Source organism: Ambystoma mexicanum, chromosome 4q (assembly GCF_040938575.1).
Source record: "Ambystoma mexicanum isolate Mex_15411 chromosome 4q, UKY_AmexF1_1, whole genome shotgun sequence".
Classification (NCBI taxonomy): domain Eukaryota; kingdom Metazoa; phylum Chordata; class Amphibia; order Caudata; family Ambystomatidae; genus Ambystoma; species Ambystoma mexicanum.
This window is the reverse complement of record NC_090928.1, coordinates 126,703,894-126,720,439: the sequence shown is the minus strand read 5'-3', so window position 1 is coordinate 126,720,439 and position 16,546 is coordinate 126,703,894. Positions and strand designations below refer to the sequence as shown.

General features: G+C 44.4%; 1 long non-coding RNA gene across 1 annotated transcript in view; it reads right to left on the bottom strand.

Moving 5' to 3' along the window:
* Positions 1 to 10,429: 10,429 nt before the first annotated feature.
* LOC138467542 (uncharacterized) overlaps positions 10,430 to 16,546 on the bottom strand; it is a 43,315-nt gene continuing 37,198 nt past the window's right edge. The window contains exon 2 of the long non-coding RNA XR_011268106.1: positions 10,430 to 14,781. This is a non-coding gene — a long non-coding RNA (uncharacterized lncRNA). The remainder of the gene's footprint in view (positions 14,782 to 16,546) is intronic.

Genomic DNA, 16,546 nt, shown 5'->3' with positions numbered 1-16,546 from the left:
TGAGGGTGATTTGGGTCGGGGCCTTGGAGGTGGTTTCATTTGTGTGTGGAGTGAGGGTGCAGTTGTGTGGCAGCCTGCAGTTAGGGTGTGCCTGCTGCACGTGTAGTGCGTGTATTAGGGGTTTTTAATTATTTATGTATTTATTGTGGGTTTTAACGTGCGCTATCAGGCCGATGTGTGTGGACGTTCTCCTGGACATGTGTTTCTGTTGCACTATGTGGACGCATGGTACTTCACATGATTGGACATTGTGGATTTGGCATTGTTTTGTTAGGGCCACCTACCTGAATCTTCGGATGTCTGCACTCCTTTCTCCATCCCTCCGACTCCCTCTATGCTCTCCATTCCGATGGTGGAGGCACAGATTTCTTCCCAGGGGGTCAACTTGATGGGTGATTCAGGACCTCCCCCGGTGGCTGTGGCAATGTTGCGGTTGGCAGAGAGTATGCTGCGGACGCGTATCCGCAGGTCGTCCCATCGCTTACGGCATTGCTGTGGGGTGCGGGGTGCGGTCCCCACCGCACTTACCCGCTGTGCCACCAGAGCCCATATGGCCTTCTTGTTCGCAAGTGCCGTCCTGGTCATTTGCGTGGAGAAGACGGCGGCGGCATTCTCCTGGAGGGTCTCTGTTAGCACGGTGAGTTCCTCACGGGAGAAGTGGACCTGCCGCTTGCGGTCGCACGCTTTCTTCGCTACTTTTCCCATTTTTCTTGGTTTCGCTAGGGTGGATGACGGGTTGGGGTGTGTCTCAGGGTAGTGTTTATAGTGGTTGTGTGGATTTCGTGGTTTTATGGGTGTACGGCGGGATGTTTCCCGTTCCGGGCCCATGTTTTAACTTCCGTTTCCGTATATTTCCAGTCACCGTACTTTCCGGTAGGCGCACACTGCGGTGTCCGCTGAGATGGGTGGCGGTATTGCACCTAGGGCGCCGTACGGCGGCGGTGTGGGCCGTTTTGGGGTCATTTCCGCCATCGCGGACTTTGCACTTCCGCCATGCCGTGGTGCTCGTGCCCGATGGGTCGGAATGGGCCGCACTTTGCTCCTTCGTGCAATGGCGGAAACGCTAGTTACGCTGTGGCGGTCCGGTCAGTCACTTTCCGCCAGGGTCGTAATGAGGGCCATTGTGTTAATTTACTATGAAGTAACGACTGCAACATTTTTCATCAAATATTTTATTTTTTATTTTGGCCAGTCCCCCCCTCTTCTTCCCCTTCGTTGCTACTCTTATCCAAAACCATCCCTACCCACTTTTTACCCCATAATACAATATTTAATTGAATACAATGTGGAGACATTCTATTGCATGAGTATTCATGTTTATTAATTGGACATATATATCTCACTAAGTTTATTAAAAGCGTATTAAAAGATAAAATGATTAAACGAAATAAACAGATTATCCCCCATTGGGTGGATGCAGCCAGGGGTGCCCCCAGGATAACATTTCAGGGGGGCGGGCACAAACCTTTCAAATGTTGGGAGAGGTGCTAACCTCAGAGACTGTTGGGGAAGGGCAAACTTACTTGTATGGGGACATCTAACGCATTCTATTGAGACTAGTCTGGTGAAGCTTCAATGTTACAAGCAGTTAACTCTCGTCACACGTGAAACCACGCACTTAAGGACTGCTGTGAGAATGAGTTGTCTCCTGTCCTTTCGAGCCTTCCAATCACTCCCCTGGCATGCAAGTACTAACCCCACATCACAATTTCAATTGCCTAAACATGTATGCCTATGAATCCGCAGCCACCCCTAGGATTGATGTAACACGTGCGGCTTTCCTGAAAGCCTGGATGAGTCAGGGCTCAGTGACATCAAAAATATCACATTTCTCACAGTAGCATTAGCAAGAATGCATGGCAAGGGCAAACTTGAGAGCTCTGAAAATACAAATGCTGCACACATTTACAAACACAGGTGGAGAATGTCGTTTCACATAACCATTGGCAAATTACTGTCAAATCAGGCCGCCAGGTGCCTTGCTCCAATATGGTTTCAGACAAATCTACAAGCAGCATTTCCCGCTTTTTACACTTTCTTTTCCCATCATGTTGTACCTCCATAGTTCTCTTACAATGTCATGATTTTACTTTTCGCCCTCCCATGTGCAAGTTCCCCTCCTTAAACTGCTCTTTGGGGTTTGCTCATTCATCCCCAGTTTAAAACTCTGGCAGCTGCATTGTGTGATACATACAAACTGTGCACTTGCTCATATGCACATTTGTGTTAATCATCATGTGCATTGGTGCTAACTTCTGTGCATTAAAACGCATAACACAGTAGCCACAATTTGTGCTCACTCGACAGGAACTTAGTTCAATCTGGTGCTATTATGTGCGATAATATAGAACCATATGGTAATTTTAGAGGGTTCTGAATTTTGGCAAACATTTTCTTAATGGGGGCATGTCAAGAAATTGATGGAAAGCTGTACAATCAAGTTTGAAATTTTAACAAGAAAAAGCAACTGAAAAAAGTGTTTTCCCAGTAAGCGCAGCATTTCCCAATACAGTTGCATTGCCCCTCGGATCGATGTAACACGTTTGGCTGGACTTACCATGTGACATGCCATGAAAAGTCATGTAAGAAAGTGTAACCCCTTAATTGGCTGGGCCTAGTCCTTGTTCCAGTTCAGCTGTGTGCTGTTCTGGTAATTGTTTCCAACCAGAATAGTCCATCTGTTGCTCTAGCTTGCCCTCTGGAAAGTCACACCCACGTTTAAGTCACCATCTTCCTTTGTCTGGCACATGCTGCAGAGCTCTGTATCTTTCAGAGTCCGCTGTCAGACGTAGACCTCAAATTAGTGGATTTCTATTCTCTGTACTGTCATTTAATGTGAGTGGTGCTTAATGCAAGTCTAAGGGGCTATGGGAAGCAGCCACTAAAAAGCAACCACCACTCCCTGCTTTCATCCTTATCTTCAAAGCAATGAACATTGTCAGAGACCACTTAGAGTGGACGGGCTGCCTTTGAAGCTTCTTAAAGCACATTGTGCCAATAACATTGGGTAAAAGTAACAGCTGCACAGTGCTGTGACAGTAGCTTTACACTCATCAGCGAGCTTTAAGATGCAGCATGACCCACTCATTTTCCATTATATACAGTTCCATGTATTACTGAAACAGTCAATCATGAAGAGTCACAATTGCAGTTTGTAAATATGGGCCAGGCATAAACTCAAAGAGGAAACTATTCGGCTTTGTGTGATAATTAAGTCAGTATTCGGCCGAATGCCAATTAGCACATTTATTAACTGTAATACTTACTCGTAGCAGAATTTCGGTGCACCCTATTAATTACCCATATTTGTTGAAATAATTACTTCAAGTACCATGAAGTAATTACTTTCAATAAAGTAATGGGATACTGCTAGGCTAAGATAAGTTTGATGAGGGGGAGGGGGAATGGTTGGGTGTTGAGAGAGATGTGGGAGAGGGCCGCAGAGTAGGAACAGCAGGTGCTGTGGGAAACCCATAAATGGGGGGTCTATACGAAAAGTGTGGCCTTGCAGGAGGCAGCTTAGTAGAAGCAGCCACCTGCAATGTTTCTCTTTAAAGTACAGAATTCAGACATAGATTCGATGGCAGTGCTCATGGGCTTCACTGTTCCGAGACAGTTGCATTGTTATAATAGAGGGCAAAGCAGTAGAACATTTTCATATCGAGCGATCATTTACATGGATCAAATTAAAGTGGTAACTAGCTGTTACAGTATAATACAAACTGGAAAAGGAAAATCATACCATTTTGCTGGATACTGTTGCTCTGTTATCTGAGGATTATTGTTATTGGGATTATTGTTATTAGGATTATTATTGAGGTATTTATTGAGGATGGATTTAGCTTTGGGAAGCAAAGGCGTGCTTTACAAGTCAGACTGCAGCATGTAGGACACATCTCAGGGGTGCAAATGTGACAAATAGGATTCTATGTCATTTCGACACCCGTTTTTATAATGGGTATTTTGCCACTGTATTTTTGCTAAAAAAACCTTTCCATTTAAAAAAAAAAATCATTTTGGGCGGTTCCCCCTGACCCTCTGTCATTTACCTATGTTTTTTATTCCCAATCCCCACCAACACTTTATATGCCCGTGGCCACCCCCAAAAAAATTAAAAGAAGTTTTTTTTTCCCAAAAACGCCACAGCAAAACACCCGTATTTAAAACAGGTGTTGATGGAAGGATGCTACAGCATGAATGGAAGACCTTCGGGAAGGGCAACGCTACCTTCCAGGGTTGGACAGCAGATATGAACTTGTTTGCTGGGGGAAAAGGGCTTGATTTTCCTCCGTAGAGAAAAGTGGTACCAAGGTGTTGGTGGCTTCCTTACCATGTGCTTCATGAAAGAGAGGTGGCTGTTAATGTATACCCAAGGGACCTGGCACAGGTGGTCAACTGTGGTGTCATGCCCTCGAGGTTCCTAGCGGAGAACCAGGTCTGGATGTCGGAGCATTGCGTTTTGGTGGTCAGCAGTCAGAATTGAACTTCCGGTAAGAACTGGACACCCAGGACTGCAGGATAGGTTTGTGGGGCAAGAAGCAATAGGACGCCAAGAAATAGGGTTCACAGGTTGTATGCATTTAACAGAAAATTAGAGGATTAGGTTCAACTAAGCTAATGGGATAGGTTTCTTATGAATAATACAAAAGAAAACAAAATGTTTTAGGACTGTAGTCCTTAGTACCCCGGTCACCCCTGCCTTCCCTGTTTTGATAACTCGTCCCCCTTGGCAGAAACAGTCACTGAATGTCCTAATTCTTACTTTTGGCAGTTTTGTGGTGGCTTCTTTGGCTTATGGATGTTGCATTGTTCTTCCTCGAATTATGCAACCTGGCACCACCAACCCTGATGCCTTTAGTTGCTTTCAGTGGCCAGAGGCCAGACTCTTGTGCAAACATTGGATACCAGGATTGATAGGCTCCACTATCCCTAACGGCCAAGCTGTTTTCCCGCTGGATGTTTTGGCATATACTCAAACATCAGGGGGACACTTCTCTCCACTTTTGACCTCTTTCCTACTCTGCTTCCCTTCTCTTTTCATTCCATTCCTACTTCTCTCTCTATTTTCTATGCTTCCTCCTCCCACTCTATTGCTCACTTTTCACCACACCATACAAGTAATTTCTCCATCTCGCTCCTCCACACCATCACTTCTATCCCTCTTATCTTGAGTGTCTTCTCTGCTCTTGTCTTCCTTCTGGATTCTCCTCCTCCTCCTGCCTCTGGTTCTCTCTGCACCTCTCCATCTCCTTTAAACATCACTCCCCCTGTTCTCCCCTCCGCTCCTGTTTTGACCCTGGCTTCTCCTCTCCGATTCTCTGCTCTTGTTTTCTCCTCCGCTCCTCCATCTCTCTTCTCCACTTTTCCTGTCACCTCCACTTTACTCGCCCTCTCCTCTGCTCTTGTTTTCATTTGCCCTCCTTTCATTTTCTTCTACACGTCTCCGGTCACTTCCAGTTACCCACCTCACTCTTCTTGTCCTAGCTTTAACTCTGCTCTTCCTGCTCCCCTCTCTGCTCTTCCTTTCACCTCAATTTCCATCTCCTCCTCTTCCATTATTATAGCCTCCTCCATTCCTCCGATTCCCCTCACAGGTCCTACCTTTGCCTTATTTGTCACTGTTTTCTCTCCGCTGCCATCACTTCTCATCTCACTCTTTCACACCACAAGCCTCCAACCTTATTCTCTGACCTACTAACTTCTACATGGCTTCCATGTTCTTGCCCAATTTTATTTCAGGCCAAGACATGTTTTAGGATTTGAGGGCATTCAATGGGGAATATTATGGAAGCACACACAAAGATTGGGTAAAATGCGTTGAGGCTACAAATTTGGCAGCTGTTTCTAATGAGTTGGCAATCAAAATAGGGAGTCAGCCAATCAAGGCTATTTCAGTTGGGTTCACCATCTTGTTTCGGATGCCAGATTACAATGGTCCTTGCTACATGACAGGACAAGCTTCTCTCCGAAATAGCTAACTTTGGTCATCTCACCACCATGGGACCTCTGAAGGCTCAGACAAGATGTGTTCTATGAGATATCTGTAGTAACAGATGGGCAGAGGTGCCCACCTTTTTACCCCCATATAATGGCCCTTTGTAAAAGCTTTTTTCACTGTATTGAAGGTAAGTGCCCGCTTTTGGATGTTTTGTCTGTTGTGTTGCAGTAAACTCTTTTTTTATTGTTGGTATATCATGGGTAGCACAATACAGTGTGCCTTCCTTGTTCAGTGTCTTGTCACATAGAACATATTGCCAATGTATTTTCTTTGAGGAATTTTCCTTGTGTCCTTTTAGATGGTGGTGGTAGTTGTTGGCTGAGGGTGCAGATGCAGGGTTTGGTTGATGCTGCAGATATTTGTGTATGTTTCACAATTTATCCCTTACATAAGTTTGCCGCTCTGAGGTTCATGAACACATTTTTCCATGGTGGGTGCGTTGGTGGTGGATGGTATTGAGTGGTTGTTTGTCTTTCAGCCCTTCCTGTACTTTACTTGAAGCATGCTCTATTTGCAAATGTTTGCATGTGATGAACTGTAATATTTTTTTTCCCTTAAAAAGTGAATATCTCAGGTTTGGCTTATCCTTTTTTTACATTTTTAGTGGCATGAACTATTTTGGCGTATGGCCTAGCTGCTTGCCATAAAATATCAAATATCAGAGCAGACAAGCCTCATTATAAGTTGGGCGGTGTAGTAAAAATTAATCATTAATACTGTTACCACAGCATTACCACACTGCCCAACTACAACTTTGTGGTAAGGTGGAGGAAAAACCTCCAGCAAGAAGCTGGGGATAATTCCACCACCTTTTCACCCACAATTGGCCAATTTCGTGGTATTACCATCAGCAGAATTACCACTGGCGGTAATACCAGCAAAATCCCCCATGGAGTCCTACGGACTCCAATTAATGGGGACTAACACAGCTTACCACCACTTGTAATTCTGCAGTAATACCATCAGACCAAGTGACGGTAACAGTAATACAGTTTGGTGGTATCTCAGCGAATTTACTGCCAAGATACCACCAAACATATAATGAGGTAATTGTGGACTATTTACTGCATTTTTTTGGCTAAAGAAATCTCTCAGGGGCACAGACAAGATGACCGCATAAACGCAGTGCTCTGGCCGCACTGGTACAAAGGCTGAAATGGAGGTAGGTGCCTCCCCCTCCCTGTGAGTGAGAAAGCTGGTGACCGAATCATGAGCGCCCACGGGCCCCTGGGGGAGAAGTCAGGAGGTGCAGGCCTGGTGGTGCGGTCCAAACTGGAATGGCAGCCTCTGGGGTGGACGAGCGGGCCTCACAGACAAAGCACTGCATGGTCAAAAGCCACCATCCTACCTTGCTGAACAGACCATCTGCGGACCTCAACCAATACTTCCAGCGACTGATGAACCCAACGAGACTAGGGCAGCGTTAAACGCTGCTGTTCAACCACAGGTCAGGAAGACTGTAGTGAAGGTCAGGCAAAAGAGACTTATAAGCACCTGGGTCTCGAGGTGAGCCTTCACATGGCCGTCTCTTACCACGGTTGCCAAGACCAAAATCTGACCATGCATTTTCCCGATCATTTAGGAGTGAAGCGAAAGGCATGGAACAGAAGTTCTATTGAGTCTGGCAGGGGTACAGCCGAGGGGCATTGTCCGTACAACATTGCATATTTTGGATAAACCTGACCCGCTCCAAGAGGAAAGCCTTTTAAGAGCAAGGTGGGTGCACAACCGGTGGAGATCCTGTAGCCTTAAGGGGCATGAGGAGCACAGTACATAGGGATTATACAGTGCCCTCCCCTAGCGCTGGTTCTCCGAGCCACTAGAGCATCCCCATGACACTGGAGGATTGGACTCCACTTAGCAAGTCCTGGAAATCTGAAGGTCCCGTGGGGGGTTGCAAAAGTGCTGCTGCCTAATGGATTTAAGGGGAGCAGTTGCGGAGGACTGGTGGAGAACCGCTTGCCTGTACTTCCTCGCTCATTGGGGTGGCTGCCCCATAAGGGCCTCCCTCCAGGAGGAAGATTCTAGAAGCGTAAACTGGTCCCACACAAAGCACTGACATCCCACTGAGAAACGAGCAATGGCGGATACATGGGAGAGTCACATACAACCTCCTGAAAACAGGGGGCAACAAAAATCTATCTTTTGGCATTGTACAGGAAAAAATGCTATGTGGAAAGAACAATGCCACCAATGGACAAGGGGGAGAAAGAAAAGCATGATGAATTCCTAAAGGCCTTCACTGGAAATGGCACCAGAGTGAAAATGTTGGGCTCTTGTAAATTCAGAAATCCTGCAACCAAACCAAAACTTAGATGTCTGTTGTAAAGCTAATAGAGAGCCCTTTATTCTTAGTTGTGTACCCTACTTCTTCCCGGGGGTCGACCAGGGACAAGTGAACGATGGTGGCCTGGATGCCTCCAGGCATCTGTAAATGTGGTATATCCCATGTTTTATTGAATTGTGTGTTCTAATGTTAAAGTTTGTTGATCAAGGGCAGTTAATGCATGCAGCACACCCAAAGTGGTATTTGAGAAGATACATCAGGAATTTCGGCTCCGAGAGGACAATTCCAGGTCTATACTCAGGGAGCCACATTTAGAAGATATTCACAACCAAAATGGAATTCATTAGTAGGCTGAAAATTCGACCGAAAGAAAAGGACAAGCTTATGTCAGCCACACTTAACTTATTTGGTTGCTGTGAGTCCCGATCCAGGGGCTCAGGGACAAGATGGGTCCTTGTTCTTGGGCTTCCAAGCATGAGGGAGGCTGGTAGGAACTGCAGTGGTCCTCCCAAGCGGTGAGGTCCTGGGAACTGCTATTGCTTGCATAGAGACAGGTCCTGTTTCACCAGAAAATCACCCCAAAGGACCCTGGGGATGGTTAGGAAACAGAGCTTGCTTCTGCCTTTGGAACACCTATCTCCACCTCACAATTGGAGGACTTTATGGAGAAATGCCCTCCCAGCAGGGTCGAACAAAATCTTCAGGATGGTTCAAGATGATACCAGATGATTGCAGATCACTCCAAGAAGTGGTGGAAAACCATCCTTTTATAGGCAACAGTTCTCAGATGATTGGACTAAAGCTAGCCTGCTATAGGGATTGTGCTCTTGAAATGTTTGGACTTTGTCCTTATGATGTCACCCAAAGTGCTTTGCTCCAGAAGAAGTTGAGAGGACAGGAAGGAGGCAAAGAAATTTAAGATGGCAGTGCCCTCCCAAAATGGTACAGATACGTATCTGACTCCCCTAACCCCACTCTCAGTCCTTCTCAATAGGATCAAAGACCCTTAGAAATGCAGCCCCCTGGGTTGTGGCCTGGTTCTCTGTGAATGGGTGTGCCTCTTGGTTTCTGCTCTCAGGCCAGCATCCTGTGGATTGACTGTGCTGGGGGAAAGAGTGTTACCTACCCTTACAAAGAGAAGCAGTCCCCTAAGGCTAGTCCTGTCAGTGGACAGGGGTGGGCCTTGTCTGGGTGGAATATACATAATCCTTCCACAGCTCAACTGGGCCCGCAGGGCTGATGCATGTGCAAAGTCTTCAGAGTTCTATTGTTTCTTTAGCTGGGGTGCATATGTTAAATTGACCTGGGTGTCACAGCAGCTGTCAAGAGGGCACCAGTCGACCCTGAATCTGCTTTGTGGCACTGGTAGAGCAGTTACCGCAAATCAGGACACTGGTGCAGCAAGGAACAATCACACACTATGCTTTTGGAATGTAGCTTATGAAAGAGGAATCAGATTAGCTGTTTTCCCTTTCAGAGATGGAATCACCTTCATCATGTTATTATTAAATACAAATCAAACAAGTCAGTGCTTTCCCATCCTTGCTAGATGGCAATTCATCATAGGGTCATCATACATGCACATGCACATGTGTCCTCTGTCCAATGACCCTTAACAGATGATGATTCATCACATTCCCCCCAGCCGAAAAGGGCCAGGCTCATCCTCAAGGCAAGGAAATAACTGAATGTCATCTGCACTGGCATTTTGAGGTCCAGGCTCAAGCAGCATGTCCATTTTAACTCTTGGTAGAGACGTTCCAATGCCCAAGCTCTGAATTCTTCTCAACCATGGCCCAGTATTTTGCTAATCCCATCAGCCATGCCACCTGTGAATACAGGAAATGGGCTAATCCCCGACATCTAGGCTCAGATGCACTGAATCCACTCAAATTCCAGTTTTACAGAAGTCTGTCTGGCTTTTATTTCCCTGCACATAGTTTTGGAGTTCTAGAACTGGGGCCCTGCCTAAGCAAGTTTTCCAGCACTGGAAAGTGGTTTGGCAGGCAGAGGCTTGCAGAGGTTTCTGTTATGTATGCACAGCCACAGAAATGAAATGGGGTCCTTAGCTTATGGCCCTTCAGGAACGTGCATGCGATGGATGGGTTCACAGAATAACTCTGAGTCCAAATAAACAAACCAACTCAGGAAAATGACAAAGTACTGTTTTATTAACAATTACCTAAAACAGGGAGTTACAACGAACATCAACGGATGTACGCTCAATTTCTCTCAACGACTTTTTCACACAACATAGACTTTATACTAAAAATATGTCAGAGGTGACGACATTATGTGGCAAATAATACAAAACCTACTAGGGATTGGGATAGGCTTAAGAGGAACATCTACGTACACATTATATGGGAAAAAGGAATGCGATTGCGATTGGCTGCCCACTGTTAGGTGGACAATATATGCCTACCTCTAAAATATGTCATCTTCAAAAACATTAAGTACACAGTGTTTAATTGGTGTTGAAAATATAAGGTCCTTCATTATATGGACCACTACAATCGCTTGTGACATGTCAGGAACATTGGGTTCATTTTGCAGCACGTAAGCCCAGACCTAGGTGCAAGGAGATGGGCCTGACTCTACCTCCCCACCCAATTAGCCCAGCATCTCTCATCACCCAAGCCTTCTGCCATGAAGATTGTCTTTGACATTGGCCTTGCAAAGTATCCTTGTCTCTGGGAATATCGTGTTCTGGCACTCCAAGTTCGACTCTATTTTCATCCTTGGCTCATGTGACAGGAAACCACGATTTGGTCCATTTTGCAGGTCTTAAATGCACTAAATGAATACAAATTGGCACTCTTGGTGTTATTTCTTTGCACCTTAACAAGAGATTATTAATCCTTTGCACATTCACTCCTTTCCAGAATAGATATCCGACCTTGGTTGCTTCAGTCATACCTCCAGGCCAGACAACCTCACCATGTGGCTCCATGATTTCAGCTTATTCTTTCTGCAACACAATTCTCTCTTTCTTCTTCATGGGTCCTGGCTTACTAAAATTCATGATACCGATGTCCAGCTCCTATACAATGGCGGCTCCGCCTGCATTCTATTCACTACATATAGCCAGCTTCTATGATGACTTAGTCTACCTTGCGTTTCAGCGTCTCTACAATTATTTAACGGTTGGTTCTCTTCAGTACTTTGTGCACATGTAATCTTTTTCACACTAAAAGGTTCACTTGACTCTTTACTTCGTAATTAGTTTCTGTATGATCCATACATCCTCTTCAGCCAATATCGTGAGACTTCGTTCATACTCTCTTATGACCTCATAGACTTCTTTCTTTGCTCTTTTTCATATACCTTCAGGGAGGTCCTCCCTCAGATTATTGTGCCCAGATTATTGTGCCTTCGGGGATACATTCGATAGGGTTGTGTCAATGGGTACCTTCTTTCGAATATGTGCTGCGGTATTGTCAAACTGCTGGTGTCAAACGCGGCACGATCTCAGGCTTCCAACATATAAGAGGTGGGGGGGCGTGATTTCTTGTAGAGGCATGCAGCTGCTCCTCTACAGTCTCCCCTCTGGTCAAGTCCTCAACCACCCCCTCAATTGTTTCCACATCCTGATTTTTTTATTGAAGAAGTGTTTCTTTGGTGTCCATATCTTAATCACCCCCTAAGAGTGCCGGCTGATTTGACATGTTCATCTACACTCCAGGTCAAGTAGCTACATTGCCCATTCGGGGTACAATAGACCCACCGTCCCACGTACTTATGATTTGTTGGATACAGGAACTTTGTTCCCTTTGGTGCTACGATACTAGCCTCTTTATATTTTCTGAGAGCTTCATCAGTCAGCTCCTTGGCATTATGTTCAGTTTTAACATTGATCATGATCGTCATTCCTACCACCTTTTTTGCTGTTTTCTTGCATTGGGCAATCCCTATACTGATTACACAGAATCTGAACATCACTAGCACTAATATTACTCCAAGAATGTTTAATATATTTGCCATCCACTGCAGAATCCACGAGAACAGGGAGGCAAACCAACTGTCATCTTCATTGTCATTTATCTCATCTTCCATCTTGCTATGCAGATTTGTGAATAATGTTAAGGCCTCTGTCAAGGTGCCATTTTGTTCATCATGAGAAGGTATGAATGTGCAACCTGATGGTCTGATTTTGGCGCAAACTCCTCCTTCCATTTCTATGATCATGTCAAGGACATATCGGTTCTGGAGGGTCATCAGTCGTATGTCACTCAGCTTTTCTTTAATAGCTTTAAAACCCTTTTTGTTAGCATTGATTGTCTGCAGAAGCTCCCATCTGGTGATCTGTAGTCCCTTGGCATTTGCTACTGTTTGGATTCCAGGCATGAATATAGTCATCAATATTGTGGCATCTTGCTGAACAATCAGTGTTCCTCAGGAATGGAGTCATATGCTGTTATTGAATTGGCTGAGAAATAATTCTCTCTTTTTGTCTGACGGAGAAGTTCAAGTGATCTTCTTTTTCTCAAATCGACATCCACTTTTGGAAATTCTCCAATGTTCAGGTGACTTTGAGGAATCACTAAAGCTGGAACATGGATGAGCACCAAAGAACATACTCAGCCCCAAACTTGACCAACCGCATGTAAGCTCTAGATCCACAAGTCCAATATTGGTCCATAAGGACGACTGTCCCTTCTCCCATCCTTGGAACGTCAATTGTGGTTTTGCATTCTTTGTTATATCCCACATGATTCTTTCTGTGTCTTTGCAAGCACATTGTCGCATTAGCCAATGGGATTACAACTACTGGGCCTGATTCGTCTTCTACCCATGTTAGTAGTTTGGAGTGTTTGGCCCATGACTTTAAACACCCATCATTCACCTCTGCACCTCTTGTATTTAATCTGTTTTTAGCAGGTGGCTGCACAGGACATAATTCCTTCTTCTCATCCCTTCTTGGAATTCACTCATGCATGTATCAATAATTGAGTTTCTTCCCAACATCCAGGTGATCCAGCTATTTCTGTCACATCAGGGCAATTTATTCTCTTCATTTCTTCAATGATTACTTCATACTATCCTGCAGCATGATATACAAGCATTTTGCTGTTCCATCCAGGCTCCTTTTCAATTCGTAGCATTTTGATATAGTCATCCTGGTATGGAAACAACCATTTTGATCTCCATTGCAAGGACACCCAGCTTCCTTGGAATTGTCCTTGAGTTGTACATGTTGAAAGATGACTGAGGCACTTTGCATCGTGCTCTGTAACCTCTCTGGCAATGAAAGTTTGTACTGTATTCATGGCATGGGGGATGAGAGAGCAGAAATAGCAACCCTCCTCAGATGCTTTCTCCCCCACTTTTCTCTTGTGTTGGTATCACATGTTATTCCCCTGGTGAGCTGTGTTATCTAGATAGGTATTTATCCCTTCACAATCTTCCTCTGCATCTCTTTTGTGTCTTCCAAAATCTGTAGAGACATCATAGAGTAGGTCAAAAGTCGTTTTTACGGTAGGGAGAACCATAGGGACTTCTCCTTCAGCAGAAGTACTTGGATGATAGAGACAGTTAAGGATGAGGAACAGAAAGACAACGAGAACAATCATGCAAGTGTATATTATACATAAGAATCTGGGCATTCATCTCTCACGCCACCCTGCTACTTGTTGAATGTGTTCATTCTCTATTACCATGCCATTCTCTTCATTATTCATTTTTAATACAATCATAACGTTTCTTTATATTTGCAACTGTAAAATGTGTTCAATTATAGCAATAAGGAGTCTTCTTATCGTTGGACTGTTTTTAGGATTCTGCAAGAAAGTGTGAATAGTAACGCCTCTTCTAACAAGTAGGGCAGGGTACAACTGAAGTATAAACACAAAGACAGCTAGCACAAGCTGATGAACATCACTATTGGCACGTACCATATGTATGATCACTTAAAACAAATATTCTCCATGAAAAGAATCTGGATATTGATCTTGTTTCCAATTTCTGATCAAGAACTGACATTTAGGCATAACTCTGATGCATTATTTTATGCTTTAATATGTATTTTTAAAAGTTCATTTAAAAATTCCAAGAACTGTGTGCAAATCTCTTCACTCTCTGCTAGAAAATCTATAAGGAGTGTCTCATTGAATTCCAGTTTAAATAAAGTATGTATTAATCACTCGTTGTTTTATCGTCCTTCATCTTGGTCATCGATCGGATCTGCACACGCTGAAATTCCTCTTCTTGTCTTGCTTCTGGACCAGCAACGGTGGGAGAGAAGATCTCGCATTTATAAATCTTCACATCACCCAGGTGCAGCCAAGCTCTTCTTTCTTGTACCTTGGCAGCAGAAGAGGACATATCTACAATAATAAAAGGGCCATGAAAATGTGGCTCATGCCACTCCCTGGTAAAAATGTTATTAGCACTAGTTCCCCAACATATAACTTAGGTAATAGTTTGCTTGGCTTGGCTTGGTTGCTGAATTATCTTCTTCTGTGTTCTTAGACGACCCCCTGGCACTTGACTTGATCTGAAATTAAAGAAATACTAGAGGTCAGACATGTCAAATAATCATGCATCTCATCACCTAAAGTTTTAGCTATGCTCTGGGCATCACTTCTCATCCTAGATGGAGGTGTAAGGGGTGTTCTTATTCGACGCCCTCTAACTAGCTTGTGCACGGTGAGGTGGTGATTTGATCCTGGCTGATTCCGAAGGGCATATAAGCCTAGGGGTAGGCAATACAGCCATCCCTTTTTCAAAGTCAGTTTGATCTTGGCAATCCTTTCCCTGAGGAGGCCGTTGAGCCTCTCACATCTTCAGTTCGCTTGCGGGTGATAAACTTGTGTTCTATGTTTAATAGAAGCCCTATTTGCTCAAATAGCTCATTGACAAATGTGGCCCATTATCGGATCTTAACACCTCACACACACCCCACCTCGGGAACACCTTGCGCACTAAAAACTTTGCTGCGCAAGTGGGTCCAGGGTGTGTACACGATCCTGCCTTGATCCACCTAGAGAAGGGACCCGGCATTCACATGGCATTAACAAGCAAGCCGTGGCAGAAGCATAACCGATGCATGGGGTCAATGGATAACCTTCATATCCTGGATGGTCAAGAAAATACTACACCATTAAACATGACTGTGGTGAAACATACCGAAACTGTTACTTTTGGCCTGATCAAGGCTACTCACTTTACTATCCTATTAGGACTCTGGTTGGTGAACTGGCAGAACTCATGTATTCATTGGTTACCCTGTTACTATGTTCATAGGGTTATCCACTCCAGGAAGTACACATTGAGTACAAGACCATCTAGCATTCAAACCTCTTGTTTCACCATAATAGACTTACCAGAGAAAATCTCCAGTTTCTTAGACATTTTCCATGAAGCGCAAGACAAGGTGTTGTCACCGCATTTGATATACTAGTATGCAGCCTTTCTAATGCCCTTTAGGCATCCTGAGTACTGGGAAATGCCCTTGGGTCTCTCCAGAGCCCCAGATGTCTTGCATTGTTTTATGGACTGTGTATTTTTAGACCATCTCAATCGTAAAGTCATAGTTTATCGGGATGATATTTTGATTTTCTCAAAGGATCCTGCCCAACATACCGTTTACATTATAGGAGTATTATGTTGGCTTCATCTCCATCGACTCCTCACCAACTAGAGCAGCATGCATTTGACCGAACTACAGTATGTTACCTGCAGTTCAGCTTATCTGCTGAAGGTATCTCCCTGTACCTAGAAAGGTGCCTGCTATCCATGCTTTTGGTGTCCTTCAAGTTCATAACATTTTTGGATTAAGTAACATATTGCCCTTTTTGTGCCCAGTCTTACTCCTCAACCTTGCATTCTGGCGTGAAGCTGATGCAACCTAAAATCCCTAATATTCTCTGATAAACTCCACAGATTACATTTCATCATATATCTTCCAGCATGAAACATTTATTCAGTCATGGTGGTTAAAGTGGACCTCTTTATAAAGAATGCTAATTTCTTGGTACACCTAAAGTCCATATGGCCCCAGAGATGGCAAGGGATGTTTTAAAGATCTTTCTGATGATATGGTATACGTAAAAAGATAGTTTCGGAGAGATGGCCACAGTACATGTTGAGGTTTTGTCAGTACCTCTGCAAAAACCTCTGGGCCGAGTGGGCCTTCCCTTATGGTTATGACCCAGAGTCCAATGGACATACTGAGGATTTAAACCAGACGTAAGAACATAACCTGTATAGTGGTTCTTCAGCTGCTCAGGACAAGTGGGAAAGCCTACTAATGACAGCCA